Source organism: Conger conger, chromosome 5 (assembly GCF_963514075.1).
Source record: "Conger conger chromosome 5, fConCon1.1, whole genome shotgun sequence".
In the NCBI taxonomy this organism is placed as follows: domain Eukaryota; kingdom Metazoa; phylum Chordata; class Actinopteri; order Anguilliformes; family Congridae; genus Conger; species Conger conger.
Genome location: NC_083764.1, coordinates 39,715,231 through 39,733,272, shown reverse-complemented (window position 1 = coordinate 39,733,272; position 18,042 = coordinate 39,715,231).

Genomic DNA, 18,042 nt, shown 5'->3' with positions numbered 1-18,042 from the left:
CAGCAACTTTTTGTGTATAGATACTTGGTAGTGGATCTAAGTACACAAGGTACAGTTATTTAAAACAATAAGACAATTTAAGCTTCAGGCTATTTGTATTTGCAAACTTTTACTACTAAAATAAAGGTAAGTTCTTATTGCTGTTTGATATTAGAATTCTGACAACCGCCGACTTCTCCCGGTAGGCCTACATTTCTAACTGTAGCCACTTACAAACGGTTTGCAAAACTAGATTAGCCCCTCGTTTTATTTTTTTATTGACCCACAACCACCCCTGCCCTTCAGAGGACTACTTGAATACATAAAGACTGAAAAGATTAAGTGTTTAAGAATTTGTATAGAAATGTTACATTCTCAGAGGGGGAAATTAGCAAAACAGGGTGAAATAATTAAGGAGAAAACAATAATTCAGACAGAATTCAGACATTTGTAACATATTTCACAACAGTAAACCATTGGGGGTAGATCAACAGCAATGAAGGGGTAAGAGTTTGTGAAGCTGCATCAGGGGATGTTGAGTCAATTGGTTGGGAGATTTAGATAAGTGATTATTGGATTCCTTTGTTAAAGGCTCATTTTGCCATTGTTTATTTGCTCCATGTGAATGTACTCTGTGATGAGTTGGATCCATTGTCATATACACGTTTGTTGATTTTCCAGCTTTACAGTATGCCAGACCAGACATATTAATAGTTTGCATTCGTGGGGTGGCCGATCAAGGCTGTCCATGTCACCAGTATACAGAGGGAAAGGAATAATGGGACATTGAGTCCAGGATTTGAGAGATAGTGGAGATGACCTGATTCCAGAATGAGTGAAAGGTAGGACAGTGCCAGAGGGAGTGAAGGTAGGAATCAGTGATGGGTGGTGAGCAGTATTGGCAGTGAGGAGTCTCTGATAGACCCATCAAGTGAGTCTTTTCCATCTCTTATGTGTTCGTTGCAGAGTTTTGTAAGTCGTGAGTTTAAGTTTGCAGTTTGTGAAAGAAAAAGTTTTATTTTGAAAGCGATTTGCAAGGATTTTCACACGCAGATCACAATATCTTATGAAAACGCATTTCACGAAAATTTGTCACTTGCCAATCGCAAATAAGCGATTTCCTCTGATAGTGCTGCATAGACAAGCTCCAGAAAGAATACAATTTATTCTAAGATCTGCATTGTTTTTATACTAAGTGATACTTTTAAACCATTTACTTATGAAAAGTACAAAGAAAGTCCTCTAGGCATATTTTTTGTAAGGGTTCACAGCTCGCAACCGTTTTCTTGGGGTTTCTAGGCAATGGAGTAAACACATTCCATCCAGATACTTCCGTAAAGTGATAACGTGTAAAAACTTAATTCAGTTATCCGAGCCCAACACAGTCGTCAAGTGAAATTTTGGCCTCCCAAAAGTCCTTTGTGCAATTGATAGTTTACAAATTCCCATCAATGCACTGAGAACGCACACGTTTGTGTGTATAAATGGGTAGGCTACCACATCGCTATCACAAACATCGTAGCCTATGTGATACCACTTATCGAGTATGCTATTAGATTCTGCAGTTAAACAATCTGGGAGCACACACAACAGTTACATTTAAAGCAACTGTCATTTGGGTCATCACTTTGTCACAGGTGATACTAATGGATGGCGTCTAGGTGACAGTGTTACGTTTAATTTGTATATTACAAACAACAAGTGTGGGCTATGATATTAGGTGTACCAGGTAGACGTAATAGTTTAAATAAAACAAACCATTACAATTACATTTTTATTTTACAACGTAGCTAAATATATTTTTTAAATCTGATGCAAGATTCAATTTCAACCCTTTGGATACCCTTTATTGGTCGATGTCCTTTATGGCCTGCCCAAGTCCAAGGAACATAAAACCATTTCTAAAAAGTTTGGAACCACCAGGACTCTTTCTAGAGTTGGCTGTCTGGCCAAACTGCTTATCTGGGCAAGAATGGCCTTGGTCAGGGAGGTGACTACAAACCCAAAACTCAAACAGAGCTTCTGAAGTTCTCCACTTGCCGGAAGGACAACCATCTCAGCAGCACTCCGTCAATCAGGCCTTTATGGTAGAGTGGAAGCCACTCTTGAGTAAAAGGCATGTGACAGCCTGCTTTGACTCTGAGAACATGAGAAAAATATTCTCTGGTCTGATAAAAAATTGAACTCTTTGGGCAGAACTCCAAGCACTATGTCTAGCGAACACCAGGCACTGCTCATCACCTGGGTAATACCACCCCTATGGTGGTGGTGGTGGCAGCATCATGCTCTGGGGGTGCTTCTCAGCTGCATGGACAGGGGGAGTTGATGGAATTGAAGGAATTGTGGAAACGATGAGCGGTGAAGGGATCTGAATACTTTCTGAATAAAAAATATTATTTTATTTATTTATTATTTGTATTTATTTATGGTAGTAGTTGCATAATTGACAGTTTCATTTGATGGATTGCAAAATATTCAATTTGGGTCATTTCCACCACACACAATATGACAAGCTAAAGAGCTGTTCCATCCCTACTGTCCCCACTGCTTCAGTAACATGCAGCAGTAATGTTGCACTCATCACAAACACATGGTCACAATATTAGCACAAACTAGTCAGATCACTGCAGCTCCTTTTTTCATGTCTGTTGCTGGGCCCTGTCAGCACCTTTTCTTCTGAAAGCATCTGGTGACAAATTTACCACTTTGGCTCAGAACATGGGAATTTTGCAAAGTGAATGAATTAAAATGACAGAGCCAATTCTCCCACACTGCATCTGTGCCAGTGTTACCAGAGACCCATACTTTTTATGCCCTGAAACCTAACTCAAAATCTTTTATTTTCTTCCATACACCTTTTTATGATTTTCCTCCATTTATACCCTGTTCTCCCAGTGCCGACTGTTCACACATCTGCACTGCTGTTTCCCCATCAGTTCTTAATGATAATTTACATAGGGGAACTCTATCAGTCTGGCAACCCTGATCAGTGTAATTTATTTCCTAAGCATTGCTTCAGGTTTGTGTTGCATATAAATGCCCTGCTACAGTAGACAAGTGATGGGGAGCATAGCAGAATCAGCTGCAAAATTAATCACATTGCAATATGGCATACCATTAATGGCACAATTTATGTGCTTATCAAGGGAAACTGCTGTATAGGAACTCCTGTGTACCAACAAAAATAAGTAATCTTCAAACAGTATCACTATACAAAAACCCATCAATTTAAAGTGCATGAAAATCATCTAAATTTCAATACACACAAAGCACAGTGCATGTACAGCCACTTTCGTATTCTGCATCCTCTGCTGAAAGTAAAAACATATATATATATATATATATATATATATATATATATATATATATATATATATATATATATATATCCTTAATGCCTCAAGTGTGGCAGCTATTTGTGTTCATAAACAGTATGGACTTTATCGCAGTCACAGACAAAAGATTGTGCAATGTGAGCTCAGTTCATGAATTAACATGGCTGCTGTTATTTTGGGTGGACGTAGCCCATTACGATAAGTTTATGCAAGCCACATCAATCCCCGTTTCCCAGCTGAATATTACAATTATGTGTTTTAAATATCAATAGACACCTCTCAATTCAAAGCTGAACTGAATGTCACAATAAATGCATCTGCATTTTCAGAACATGGCAAAAAAAATCTGCATTTTTTAAATACGTTTATTGGTCCCTTGTTATTGTGACCTTTGTGGCAGGATAGGGTGTTACGACGAGGGGCAGGAGGGGGTTACATAACATAAATATAGTGACCAGGTGGAAAGGTGTTGAGTGCGTTGGGTGTAAATAATGAAGACCAGACAAGGTGTATATTATAAAACAAAAGTGCAAATGAAGTGCTATTTACATTTTACATGTATTAACACAAAAACAAAAACATAACTAGGTCACAAGGCCAAGGGACATATGTTGCCAAAGAAATGAAATAAACAAAACCAAACAGAGCTATAACAAAAGATAGGCTGACTGACTAAATATGCAACCAAGCAAAAGACTGCCTATCTCACTACTCTGGCAAAAGAAAAGACACGGTTGGCAACCACCCCTTACCTAATGTGTCTATACAAGTTCCACCTACGTGTAGCACCGGTGTATAGAGGCCTCTATCTTACCTGCCCCAGGGCCTGGACTACACACAGATAACCACACATACACACAAGTAAGGGAATGATCATGCACTGGTTTCTGAGTCGAGAGAGAGAGAGAGAGAGAGTGAGCGGCAGCAGATACACAGCTTTTATCTTCTAGATGAGGGATGTGATTGGTAGAGGCGGGACCAGGATAATGATGATTGACAGCAGAGACAGCGAACAGAATGGTGAATGGCCCTCCTGCAGAATTAAAGGGAAGCACAACACACAGCGACGTGGAACGTAACAACATAATTTCATCAACAGCACAGTCAACCATTAAAATCCATTTTCAGACGTCATTTAGCTAGATTTCAGCTGTCACATTACCATGCTGTTTTTTTCAGGTTCCACTGAAATTATGCCTCTGCAGTGAAGGTGACAAACCTGCTACATCCTGATTGCAGTAAGGTCATGACCTTGATTGCAGTGACATCATTTCCAGTTCAAGGTGGTGAGACACAATTTGCTTGCTCCTTTCCAGCTGTAAAATGGGCTTTAGCTGACCCAAGTTCCTTGGGTTATTACTGCATCGCCTCCTCCCACTGCAGCTCCTGATACTCACAGAATACTGCTGAAATAACTCCTATCCACACTAGCTATTCTGGTGTGCTGTGCGCCTGTTGCGCAGACAATAGATTCTCTCTCATGAGCGGGTCTATTAGCATCTACCCATTCTGGTAAGCTTTAGTGCTCTGCATAAGGATACGAGCAGCACATCTGGCGAAAAAAAGAGGAAAGGTTTCTAAAAGTATGTTTCCTTAAACTGTACCCTCCCCATATGTCATGTCGCTGAGGTTGAGATGCAGTGGGCCGACAGTTTGACGCGATAATCAGAGTGAGTAGTTTGGCAAAGAGCGGCAGCGTCTTGTGCAGTTGTCACCAACCCCCACCCCCAGCCCAGTTGACATGCTGTACACACTCTAACACAATGTGAATGTCAGGCACATTGTGCTCTTATCCTGTTGTAACTTGTTAAAAGCCCTTACTTGAACCCAACAGAGATGCTGTGGCAGGACCTGGAATTAGCGGTTCATGCTTAAAACATAACAATGTCTAAATTAAAGCAGTTCTGCAAAGAAGAGTTGGCTCAAATTCCTCCACAGTGATGTGAAGACAGATCTCAAATTATAGGATGTTTTTGACTGCAGTTTTTGCTGCTAAAGGTGGCGCAACCAGTTATGTTTAAGTGGTCAACTACTACTCACATGGGTGATATGGATGTTTGAAGACTTTTTTCATTGAATACATTAAATAATTTACAAAATGTGTAGATTCCCTCTATCAAATATTATATTTTGTCTAAAGATCTGAACCCAACCAGTGTGACAAATATGCAATAATATAGGAAATCAGGAAGGGGGCAAATACTTCACTTGGCACACAATACCAATTGATCATCATTTCAATTTCATAGCATTGTGAAATTCATCTGGTTCCATGAACATGACAGTGACTTCAGGTCACACCAATGGCTGGCACAGTCCCCAAATCTTAATCCAATAGAGTACCTTTGGGATCAGATGGAGCAGGATATTCGCAACATGAATATATGGCCAAACAATCTGTAGAAATTGCATAATGCTGACAAGCTAGAACCACACTAGGCTAGAACAAACGGTTGGAAGAAGTTGAGTGGAACACAGCATTGATAATTTCAGTAAATGGGTATTTCACAAAGCAGGATTGAGTTTGCTCAAGTTTGAGTTTACAATTATCCAGCTTTGTGAAACGGGGCCTAGACAATTATCTGCAGTTTTTTAAACAGTTTATTTTGTCAGAACATGAGGCCTGCGCCATGTGAGTCTGCAAAACAGGCAAAACATATTTTTGACTTTAAATTTGAATTTTAGTGCTGCTATAGCTTGTCTTTTTAAAAGGTAGTCTAGCTATTGCAGTTGGCCATCTTGCAGTACAGTATAGGCTATAATTGAAACAGATCCTAGCTTTATCAAATACAACTCGTTGAAGCCAAATTTGTGGTTGTTTAATTAATCAGCAGCAATTTTCCAAAATTAGGCTTAGACCACGTAAAATACAATGAATAGGCAATGGGTCTCACTGAAGTTACAGTATTTCAGGTGAATTATTGCACTGTTTGGAAATTAGGCATATTTTAATTATGTTTTAATTGTCCACGTTTATTTCACCTTTTGTCAGTGCATAGTGGAGTTGAAGACAATGGTTTCTCAACAATATAAACAGGACAGGTGATTATAGCGGCTAACTTGATGAACTAATAATCATGCCAGCTCCCTGATTACCTTCATGTGTGATCAAATACTAAATTGGCAAAGATTGAGCCAAACCGTGAACCACTTTTTTATTTTATGTTCCTCCCGACTTTATGTTTGAACGTCATTTATTTAAAATGCTAAGCCCATCTGCCCTCCCCGGGTAGGCTACTTTCCTGTAGCCCTATTTTGCAAGTGAGCAGGTAGTGATAGTGTGTTGTAATGGTTTCATCACTATGTCAAACTAGGAAGGTTGGGGTCCTGTAAAAGTTGATTAGTTTTGATTACACTTGATTAGAAATCAACATCTTAAACAAGCAGTTATGCGGGAGTTTCCTGCATATCAATTTGAAAATAGAATGCTTGTTGGAAGATGTTTTATGATAAATCACAAGATTTAATTTCTTGTTTTAATTGAGTTTTTCCTTTCTCCCTCAGGAGCAGACAGGCATACACATACACACACCGGTGCATGCATGCACTCACACACACACACACACACACACCCAAACACTCACGTGCACGTTTGTGTTATAAATTAATGTCCTTACAGTTCAGATTCGTCAAGAGCAAATGTTAAGGCACCCAAAGCACAACATAATCTATGATCTATAATAACCTTCCTCTCATACACAGTTTTGCAATCTGGGAAGGATCAGTCACATAACAAATAGCTGCAATAAATCTTCACAAACTGGGTGAGAGATTAACTTTTCTCTCTAAAATGACAGCGAAATATTGTTCCTTTGTGATACCAAACCTGATTTTAATTTACCTGTTCAATCACCGTAGATGCATGCATATTATGATGCTTAAAGTTGCCCAGGATGATTTCCTAAAAGATTATATGATGAAAGGAAATAAGGCAGGGGAGGACTTGAGACTCTCCTGTCTCCACCCATTTCACCTGGAATCAACATTTGTCTTTACCTTTGACTAACAAATGCAGTGGGATCCAGAATTATTGGTCCCCTTGATAAAAATGGAGAAAAAAGGCTGCACACAATATATATATTTTCTAAATATAGATCATACATGGATAATGATCTATATTTTGTGTTCAAACAAATGGATGAATATATACTTTTATATCAATACATTTACTCATGTAAACGTTTCAATGTTTTTTATTCAATAATCTCATTTTTACTGAAAACCACATTCCATCGCTTCCTATTTCCCTAGTGCAGGGGTCGGCAACCCTGGTCCTGGAGAGCCGCAGGGTGTGCTGGCTTTCGTTGTTGCTTGGCATTAATTGATCAATGAAAGCCGTTGATTACACAGTTAACTCACCTCACCTGGTTTCTTGGGTCTGAGTCGCTTGCTTATTTTAAGGTGAAGACGAAAGCCAGCACACCCTGCGGCTCTCCAGGACCAGGGTTGCCGACCCCTGCCCTAGTGTATAGAAAATTAGGTAACAAGAATGCAAAATTCCTTTGTCAACCATCAGCATGGGAAAAGCCAAAGAACTGTCAATTCAGAAGACACAGGTGGTACTTGACCATCAGTCGGGTAATGGGTACAAAAAAATGGGTAACACTTAATAAAAAGGCGTAAAACATTTGAAATGGTTGCAAACTTGCTATGAAGAGGATGCATGTGCATATTATCCCCAGAGATAATAAAAAAAAGAATATACAATGGGACATGTTGGAAAATACAGCTTATGTCAATAACTGTACTATTGTTTAGTTCACAGCACTTTTTAAGCATATTCATCAAGGGTGCCAATAATTTGGAGCGCACTGTACATACAAGTTTTGTCATTTTGGCAATTACCCAATTCTCCCAGCTGTGTTTGTGAATAAAAACCTACTAATTATTTTTAAATGTTTATCAAAGTTGAGGACAAATTTTGAATGCTCCGTTTGGAAGTTATTTTAGCTGTCATAGCCCTGGGTATGTTCTTCATGTGCTTACAGGTACTCTGGGGCAATGAGGGGGAACTTCTAGAAAATTAACTGCAGTGATATCATTGCAATATCTGGTGAACTAACTGAAAGCATTATTTCTATTTAATTCTATTTCTCTTTAAACAACTATTACATGTGCCACCTGGGGGGGCCAGGGATTCCATGACTTTTCCAATTTGCTGGCAGTTCCACAACTTCGTAAATGTTGGTAATTTCTCCAATTTCCTACATTGTCTGTGCTATTTTTAGTGAAGATCCAAGATGAAACAAATAGTGAATAAATAAGCAAATGCTGTTTGAAATACATAAATGGGTAAAGGTATGAGAAAATTAAATAATTTGTGTGTTTATTTATTCTGTATTTATTATTTTCTGTTTATATACTTTTTGTATTCTTATTGTATATTTCTGCATTTTTTCATCCGTGTGATAGTGAGGGGGCTGTCCACCACCAATTCTCATTGCTTGATAATGGGGATGTTATTTGAATCGTTTCCCACTGCTGATCATGAGAGTAATTAATCTCAAAATCCCGATTTCTTCCGCTTTTGTCTGATTTACCGAAACAAACTTTGCCTGACTGCAGTCAATATTTTCCGTGATAAATACCCAGCCTTAGTCAAGGATAAGCCTTTTCTCAAGTTGGTTGAAATAATTTATTTTTGGTTATACTCACATTGAAATTTCATCTTTATCTTCATTATTATTCATTCATTATTACTACATGTTATTCAGCCAATACAGTTGATTAGACTAAGCAGGGGACAATGGAGCAATGTGGGGTTAAGTGCATGCAATCATATCCACCCCACAGTTTACTAGTTCACAAGGGCTTGCACAGACATGAGTCAGAGGAAGATGCATTGCAAGTGCAGCGCAATGCAATCACTTATCAGACGCTCTTATCCAGAGTGACAAGCAGAAGTGGAGAACATCAGCGTAACTCTCAGGAATATAAAGATGCGATATCATCAAGACGACAGAGGCCCATTGATAATCGATAAGTGTAATGTTAACCTAACAGACAACAATTTGTATTATAACTAAAGAAAGTACCACTAGATGAATAGCTGATCTTTACACAGCTATACCTATAACATTATTCAAAGGGAAAACCAAAGAAAGAGAAAAGAAGAGGTTATCTAAAGGGGCTTAGACGAGCCATGGTGTGATCGGAGCAAGCGAGTCTTCAGTCTGCGTCAGAATGGGCAGGGTTTCTGTTCTTCTGACTGCAGTGGGAGACTCATTCCCTCACCGGGGGCACACTTTATGTGCAGCTGCAAGACGAACTGGCAGGTGCCTGATCAGCCGGCAATTTGTCTCGATTGGTACTTTGGAGCCGAACGAGCTTAAATCGCTGTTTCCATCCGATATATGATCTCTTTCCCTGAGCTTGTGGTTGTTGTTAGAGCTTGTATAGTGGAATGCGATGCAAATTTAATCAAAGTAAACTCATTTAAATAGCAAGCCTTTGGTTCAAAGGGTTTAAGTTAGTCCAGGCCTATGCAAAAAACATAAAATTACCATCAATGGTACTGAGCCCAGTGCACTTCAGAGGTTACTGCTCTGCACAGCTGTGTTTGATTATAGTGCCAGGGGAATCTTCCTGTCAGGATTCATTTAAGCAGTAATCCTTCTGCCTTCTGATTGGATGAAGTACCTTTCGTTGCAAGCCCTGTTGTCAGCAGTCACCTGCCAATACGGTTTAATGAGGTTCTTATGCGTGGCTCTTTCCTACTAATGACAAAGACAGCAACATGCTGGCTGTTTTGGTCAGCATTCACTCAAGGTCCTCTGTCCTCCTGTGGGGAAACAACAAGAGACGAACTAGGATGAGCAGAGTTGTTGGGAAACTGTATACTCCTGGTCACAATGGCAATGCATTGTATCAGATGCACTGAGATGGGCTAAAATCTAATAAAATCAAATTAAAAACAGATCAAAGGGTTTTTTCTTCTCGATGGTAAAGCAATTGGGAGAATTAGTCATAATAAACAAGATGTACAAGTGAATGCATCTTGAAATATATTTCCAGGAAGAGGAAAATAAAGTATTTTTATGCCAGTTGTTCTACATATTTTTAGGCGTGCAGTTTAGCTTGATTAGTTTTCCGAGAGAAAAGGATGGTCAGTTTTAAACTGACCATCTAAAATAGATCTATTTTGTGTCTGTTAATGTTCACGCTTTGTAAAATTTTGTCTGTTTATCAGCACAAAGAAGGTAAATGACAATTGATATGCATCACTAAATCTTAAGTAATCATCTTCAGGGGAATACAACAAAAAAATAAAAATAACATTGCATTGATAATGAACGTGTTTCCTACAATATAACCGCCGGCCAAATTTAATTTCCCTTCTTTTCCTGAGATTCAGTTCAGTCTGTAACCATGGTGACTGTTGCCCGAAGTGATTTTTTGCTGCAATAACTTGATTGTACTTTGGCAAGATTAGAACTTACAGGAGATGGTAACAACGCTATTGAAATTGTTATTGTATGGAGTATTGCTTTACATGTACAGAATGCGAGGCAGCAGGAATGGTTTTATTATTTAAAGAGTAAATGTATTATTTTCACAAGTATATTTAGGCTGCATTTTAAAAATCATCGAAAAATGTATCACAAAAAATATTTTGTTCATTAAGAGAGTGGTGGACTTGGGAATCTCTGGTTTAGAATGCTAATAATGAGAAACAGGTAAACACAGAGCTGTACCCTTACCAATATCACTGAGAATGGCATCTCATTATGGCAGTTCCTGCATTGCCGGTGTTCCAGGTGTGATATGCCAGTTTGATATGCCATTTTTTCAAATGATTAAAAAGTCCTTCAGGGTTGAAAAACAGACCATGTGACCTGGACCTTATTTATAGCATTTGCATGAATTTCATGCACATCTGACCAATTTCCAGTCCCCTCCACTCCATATGCATGATTTCCACAATAGGCCTATGTACATACAAATTGCTAAAGTTGCATAAATCACACAAATTGTGCGGCAGATAATAAGCCCAGTAAACACCCTCAAATTCAGTGAGGATAGAAAGAATGTGCACTTTTGTTACACCTTCAAATTTCACTGCATTTAAATCCCCCCCCCCCAAGTTAGGTGTGAAACAGGTATTTGTAGAATGAGTCAGGGATTCATTTGGGATTCCTCTTTATTTTGCTGTCTATCTTGCCCTTGATGATGACAAGTTTCCTAGTCCATCCTGCTAAAGAACTGATGATGCTACAGTGGCTTCATTTGACACTTCTGCCTCGGGAGATCTGCTGGGAGGTCACAAATTAGCATATATTTTTTGGTTTTTCCACAGTAAGTAGTATTTCTTGTTTGCACAACCACCACCAGGTGGAAAATGTGAGCACTCTAATCCATCACTGTCTGAAATACTTACAACGTTCGACAGTAGGGGGCAGCAGAGTGTCGTATTTCTAATATAGGCCTAAGTTTCAAGAACAGTCCATGAACTCCTCCAAAACTAGCCTACTATCTAAAGATACAGTAAACTAGAAATATTCATAAATATTCTATGCGATAACTGACATTTCACAAATAATGATGTTAAAAATAAGTGTAATAACTCTCCAGCCAAACACGAGAATGCATGGACTCAATGATCAGGAGCCTATATCATGAAGCAGACTAGCCAGTAGGGTAGGGTAACCAGCTAACTTCATGCTTTGTCCAGAGTTTCTGGTATTACGAAAGTCCCCATGGTTACTTATGATACATAGCTAAACTGCTCCGCTGCATTTTTTGTTCTGGCTATGTTCAATTAATAATTTATGATCCCGTAATAATTAAAATTGAAATTTCGGAAGTTGCATTTCATGTTCATTTGATGTGACAGAAATCAATGAAATTAAAATTCTATTAAAATTCCCCTTTTATAATGCACTTCTGGTCACACTATGGCAAGATGCTAGTTAAGTAGTTAGATCCTTAATCTAAGGAACCAGGGACGAACTGGCCTATCAGAAAACAGTGTTAACTTTATGTTACACATTCATCACTGATGTACAGCGACTTGCTGCCCAATTCTCTGATCATGGATAATGAGCCAATTACTTGTATGGCACCGTATACAGTCCCATTCATACATTCTACGTTTTTCTAATATCGTGCAGATAGAGTGCAGGTTTCTACCTACAGTATAGATATACACTCACCGAGCACTTTATTAGGAACATTTTTACTTTATTACACCTAATTATTAATGTGATTATCTAATCAGTCAATTGTGTGGCAGCAGTGCAATGCAAACAATCATGTAGATACGGGTCAGGAGCTTCAGGTAATGTTCACATCAACCATCAGAATGGGGAAAAAATTTGATCTAAGTGACTTTGACCGTGGAATGACTGTTGGTGGCAGACAGAGTGGTTTGAGTATCTCAGAAACTTTTCAAGCAAAGCATACTAGTCTCTAGAATTTGTAAAGACTAGTGCACAAACTGCAGCAGTTATGCAGACAGAAACGTCTTGTTAATGAGAGACTTCAGAGGAGAATTGCCAGACTGGTCAAAGCTGACAGGAAGGTGACAGTAATGCAAATAACCACACATTACAACAGTGGTATGCAGAAGAGCATCTCTGAACACACAACACAACATAACTCTATGTGGATAGGCTGCCGTAGTAGAAGTATAAAAAATAAGTCTAATAAGTCTAAAGTCTACCTAATAATGTGCTCACTGAATGTACAGCCACAAGGAACACAAGGAATAGTCTGCAGCTTGGATAATTGCTTGCGTTGCATAATATCTTGGTGAGGTGATTGTACCAAGAATTAACAAATCAGATTGACCTCATCAGCACTGTGTGCTTGTTCAGAATGTCTCACCATATCCCTGGGTGAATTTCCTAGTGTGCAAACTAGATCACTGCTGAGAAATTAAGATATTTAAGGCAGTTTCTAATATAAAATTGCTTTATAGGAATAATCAAGGTTATAGTGATTTTTCAAAGAACTTTGAGTAGTTTAACTGTATTATATCAGAGAGAGAGAGAGAGAGAGAGAGAGAGAGAGAGAGAGAGAGAGAGATAATTGCTGGAAAAGTGTGAATTTCATCTGAATGTTTCCGTCAATGTAAATGCTGCCTATCCATGACAATGCTGCAACTGACAGTTTTAAAATGGTATAGTGTTCTTTATTTTTCTTTCCGAAATGCTTGTATTCACTCAATAATTGGTACTATCTGGATCCTGTCCCCCCGATGGTTTGTCTATTGCTTTGTGTTTCTTACTTTTGTCATTCGTAGATGCAATTCAAATCATTAACTGCAAAATAATTGCTAAATCTGTTTCAGCGGCATGTTTATACATTTGGCATGGGTGTCTTTATTCAGTGTCAGTTCTTTCCAAAGGCATTTGCTTGAACTAGATTACATAGAATCCCCAGAATAAAGAAGTAAAAATCATGAAAGAACTTCATGTCTGGTAATGAGAAAATAAAGATGTTGATGCACAGGAGAATGAACACACCGGTGTGGGTGTGCAGTGGACTGAACACCACAACAACTAGAAAGAGGAAAGGACAAGAGTTGTATCTAAAACAAAATTTGTGCAAAAGAAACTGCAGATGACGTAAACTGAATAATAGACTTCAATATTATTCAGTGCAAGGGCAAACGCAAATAACCTGATTATCTGGGTGATGTACTATAGCTTTGACTTTTGAAAAAAGAATAAAAATAAGCAGAATAATATGAATAATAATAATAGTACAAACTTTCACCACTCACTGTTTGGCAATGGGCCTGTCTTTTCCCCTTCCCCCTTGGCATTCCCTCATCCTTGATTTGTGCACCTTAAAAATAAATCACTTTTCTGTCAATTTTATAAGTTTACTTCACAACATAGCCAGGGAGTTGAGTCCACTTCAGAACTTGCTGTTAGTGGTACGCAGGTTTCAGCCCGTATCTCTGCTTGCCTGAGGGACATCCAGAGCTGGATGGACAACCACCATCTAAAGCTCAACCCAGGTAAAACTGAAATGATATTCATCCCTGCTAATACCTCTCCCCATCTGGATCTCTCCATTTCCCTCGGGGATACCACACTCACGCCGTCACCCAGTGCAAGGAACCTCGGCGTGGTGATGGACAGCAGACTGTCCCTTTCCGAGAACATTGCGGCGGTGACCCGGTCTTGCAGGTTCTTCCTATACAACATACGGAGAATCCGCCCCTTTCTCACCCCCTACTCGACCCAGCTCCTGGTCCAAGCGATGGTTCTGTCCCGCCTGGACTACTGCAATTCCCTCTTGGCTGGCCTCCCAGCGTCTGCCATCAGACCCCTCCAACTCATCCAGAATGCAGCAGCTCGTCTGGTCTTCAACCTTCCCAAATACTCACACGTCACCCCCCTGCTTACTTCCCTCCACTGGCTGCCTGTCATGGCTCGCATCAAATTCAAAACATTGGTGCTAGCCTTCCAAGCAGTTAAAGGGTCTTCCCCAGCTTATCTGCAAAAAATCATCAGACCCTACACCCCTGCCAGACCTCTTCGTTCAGCCTCCACAGGCCGCTTGGCACCTCCCCCTCTCAGAACCTCCACCTCACGCTCACGACTACTGTCTGTTCTGGCTCCACGGTGGTGGAACGAACTCCCCGTTGAGGTCAGAACTATAGAATCCCTCCCCACCTTCAAGCGCAAGCTGAAGACACACCTCTTCAAACAGCACCTCTCCCCATCCCTCCCTACCTCCCTGTGAACCTTAATTGTTGTCTCTGTGACTTGTGTATCAGTATTTTAGTTGGCTAGGTAAGCAGTGTTTGGATAGTTAACTTTGGTGACTTTTGCTCTGTTTGTTTGTTTGTTCAAAAAAAAAAAAAAAAAAAAAAAAAAAAAAAAAAAAAATGGCCCTTGTCCTTATCTTTGTTGTACAGGTAGCAGTTGAAATTCTACTTACCTCTAGGGTCTTTCAGCGAACTTATCCCTGGTTATGGGTATGCACTTTGTTGTACGTCGCTCTGGATAAGAGCGTCTGCCAAATGCCAATAATGTAATGTAATGTAATGTAATGTAATGTGTTTCAGTGAGGGCCATATACAGATGCAATCAATAAATAAAAAAAATCAAGCAATAATCTGCAATGGTTGGCAAGAACACTAGGAGTCACAAGGAAGCGCAGTTGTCCATGTCAGCTATTTTGAAAGCTGAATAGACTGAAAAATTTAAAAGCAACAAATTAGAGGTAGGCTACATTATGGGGTTATTATTGTCTCATAAATAATGACAGATTTAAACTTTACACAAATAAAATTTGATTTATCAATATTTTTCTTAATTTGCACAATAATTGGTTTAAAAATAAGAATAATTTTCTCCACCAAAACTGCCATTAAAAAGACATTAAACTAGAAATATTCATAACTTTGTCCTGTGTGATAAGTGTCATTTCACAAATAATGATGTTCATGATCAGTTTCACATTTCATTTTATTTTTATTTTGTGATAGTTACCGTTAGAATTGGGGTTGGGAAACGTAAGGCCATCCTGGAGCCTCTTACTGAGGCTCCGGTGGACCCCAGGACGTTTGGGGGTAGATACCCGAGTGTGGTCTCAGGCCCTTCTGTACACCTATCTCCCCCTTCCCTCTTTGGGCAGTGGTTCTGGCCAACATGCAGGTGTTGTGGGCCAGGGTGCTGCTTGTGGCCCCAGACTGGCCCCATCAGTCCTGGATGGCAGAGCTGGTAGGTTGTTGAGGGAATCCCCCTGGCCCTCCCAGCCAGTCCATGCTGTCTCAGGTGCAGGGGCAGCTGAGGCACCCAAACTCGAGGATATTCAGGCTGTGTGTTGGCTCCTGGATGGGGGCCATCCAGAATTCTTGGCCCAGTGCTTATGACAACACTACAGGCAGCCAGGGCCCACTCGACTTGGGTGCTCTACGCTAGTCGCTGGAGCAGTTTCTGTTGTTTGTGCCAATCTAGGGGCAGAGACCTGGGTTTGTGTGGAACCTGAATGATTCTGTCGTTTCTTCAGTCCCTTCTGGAGAGTGGGGGTCAGATGAAAATTAATAGCTATATTAACTTGTATGAATGCAGCTGATGTGGTTGTTTGCCAGGTGACTGGGGAAGGATGTCAAGCTGGCTAGCCTCCAAACAACGCAAAACTCTGTAGCTACCTCGTCCGTAGCTAGGTCCAATGACAAAACCATACACACCCTAAAACTCAATCTAGGCTAACCATTACGAAATCAAGGATACAGATTTCCACGTTGAGAGGAACAAATATTTATGAGTAGGTTAAAATGTATTGATAGAGGCTTGTGGATTTCATCGCACACGTTAATTCTCCTAGCTTTTGATAATAGGCTAGGCTTAAAATGCTTAAAATTAGTAGGCATACAGTAGGCTAGACAAATCCCATTGCAGGCTATGTTTAATGTTGACAATTTACCATCCAAAACTGGGAATTTGGGAAATTGTGCACTTCTGTATTCAGTGAGCCCATGGTACTCAGAATACTCAGAATAGCAGGTCGGATTTCCTCAGATCTACCTATAGCATAGCTATGTTACTGAGCTTTGCTAATCTGCCACTGTTAGTCCTCTAGCTCTGCCTTCCAGGCGTGACATACATCGGGCTATTCAGTGAGTGATTGTGCTAGATGAGCCCCATCTACAGTATATGTACTGAAACTGTTCAACCAGTTTTTGCGGAATTCCTTGGAAATCCGCAGGAGAAAGACTCTCCATCGGAGAATGACTCCCTGCGGAACAGCACTCATTTTAAATGACTCCAACTGTAGGGGAACAGGAGGAAATACGTCAAAGGGAGGAAAAATAAGAGGTGAGAAGCAGAGTCAGGAGACAGATTTCCACGCCGGGGACTTCATATCAAGATAACGCACCAGGCAGGACAGGTCCTCCCGTGACAGCAAAGTGAAATGCAGCATGGGACAGTCGGTACAAAGTGGAATGCTTGAAGCAGGGAAAGGAATTCAAAGGTGCTTTAGTCCTTTTCAGCAATATGGGTAGAAAATATGGAGGAAAGGCACAATTTTACAATGTTCTGCTTTATTGCCACTACCATCTTTTAAAATGTATTATCTATTTTATGTTGATGGCCTGTATCGATGTATATACAGATTGTAAAAACAGGCTCGTATGCTTATAAGATGATATTTTCAAACTGCTTGAGAGATTGCTTGAATCCACAGCAGCCCAGCCCGCTGACACACTGAGTGGTGAACAGATTTTCTAAAGCAGTATGAGCTGGAAAGGGCTCATACTGACATAAGACAAGTATGCATTCCTGCTTTTTCAGGTTTGTCAACTTAGAAGTGTATTTTTCCCCTCTTTTGTCTGAAATACAAAACTATATGAAATGCAATTATTTGAAAAGCAATCATGCTATATATATATGGCTTACATTCAACAGCCTTTTTGTTGTGCATTCTTGCTGCCCATTCCATATTTTAGGTAAATGAAATCTGACTGCATGCTATGAACTACTGTTCTCATTTGAGTTGCATATTAAAGTCATTTCTTTGATACTGTCCAAAATAGTTTCAATTCCAGATGCACTAGGAACTTTTGTCTAGTATTATTAAATAAGTTGTGAGGATTTACAGTAGCCAGCAGCCATACCATCATGCAACCTGAGTGGACTTGGTAAGTACTTGGATGGGAGACCTCCTGGTTAAACTGAGTTGCTGCTGGATGTGGTACCGGACCAGTATGGTTCGGTCTTTCCTCTGGTGAAATAAATCCCAATGCAGTGATGGGGACACAGTACCG